Source organism: Myotis brandtii, unplaced genomic scaffold (assembly GCF_000412655.1).
Source record: "Myotis brandtii unplaced genomic scaffold, ASM41265v1 scaffold111, whole genome shotgun sequence".
In the NCBI taxonomy this organism is placed as follows: domain Eukaryota; kingdom Metazoa; phylum Chordata; class Mammalia; order Chiroptera; family Vespertilionidae; genus Myotis; species Myotis brandtii.
In genome coordinates this window covers 3,359,056-3,360,411 of record NW_005353789.1, presented here as the reverse complement: position 1 = coordinate 3,360,411, position 1,356 = coordinate 3,359,056, and the positions used below count along the sequence as shown (strand labels likewise).

General features: G+C 44.4%; 1 pseudogene; it reads left to right on the top strand.

Moving 5' to 3' along the window:
* The first annotated feature begins 491 nt into the window (after positions 1-491).
* On the top strand, positions 492-1,350 carry LOC102260547 (annotated as a pseudogene).
* Positions 1,351-1,356: the final 6 nt, after the last annotated feature.

The window sequence follows — 1,356 nt, the reverse complement described above, 5'->3', positions numbered from 1 at the left end:
AGACAAATGAGAATATATTATAGCCACCAATTTATCACTTCCTTAGAAGTGCATACCTGTCAAATAACCATTCTCAGGTTGTTTTTGAATAACATCAAGTGTCAGTCACACTATTGTTGACTGATGCTACCCCAGGGTACTTTTAATTACTTACTGAAAATCAACAGAACTGAAACAATTAGAGAGAGAGAGACAGAAACATCAATGATGAGAGAATAATTGATTGGCTCCTGCATGCCCCACACTGGGGACCAAGCTGCAACCCAGACATGTGCCTCAACTGGGAATCAAACCATGACCGCCTGGTTCATAGGCTGATGCTCAACCCCTGAGCCACTGGCTGGGTGGTCCAGTTACTTTAAAGCATAAACTCAAGTCACAAAGAAATTCCTAAGTTTTCAGATTGTTTCAGCAGGGATTTTGTTCATATTGGCTAGGTTCCCCCAGGTGAGAATTCATTAATTTGCTTAAGAAAGAAAATTGTTGGAAGCTGGCGGAGCAGGAGGATGGGCGAGCAGTGTGAATGCCAGAATGGATAACCGTTTCGCTACAGCATTTGTAATTGCTTGTGTGCTGAGCCTCATTTCCACCATCTACATGGCAGCCTCGATTGGCACAGACTTCTGGTATGAATATCGAAGTCCAGTTCAAGAAAATTCCAGTGATTTGAACAAAAGCCTCTGGAGCGACTTTGCTAGTGATGAAGCAGATGAAAAGACGTACAGTGATGTACTTTTTCGATATAATGGCACAATGGGATTGTGGAGACGGTGTGTCAGTATACCCCAAAACATATATTGGAATAACCAAGAAAGGACAGAATCATTTGATGTGGTCACAAGATGCACGAGTTTCACGCTAAATGAGCAGTTTATGGCGAAATTTGTTGAGCCCGGAAACCACAATACTGGGATTGATCTGCTTCGAACCTATCTTTGGCGTTGCTAGTTCCTTTTACCTGTTGTTAGTCTAGGTTTGATGTGCTTTGGGGCTTTGATTGGGCTTTGTGCTTGTATCTGCCGAAGTTTGTACCCCGCCATTGCCACGGGCATTCTCCATCTCCTTGCAGGTCTGTGCACACTGGGCTCAGTGAGTTGCTGCGTTGCTGGGATTGAGCTACTCCACCAGAAACTAAAGCTGCCTGAGAATGTGTCCGGTGAATTTGGATGGTCCTTCTGCCTGGCTTGCGTCTCAGCTCCCTTACAGTTCATGGCTTCTGCTCTCTTCATCTGGGCAGCTCACACCAACCAGAAAGAGTACACCTTAATGAAGGCATATCGTGTGGCATGAGTGGGAAGCTAGCTGCTATACAATTGCCATTTTTATTATTTTTAAAGAGTAATATTCCCCCCCCCC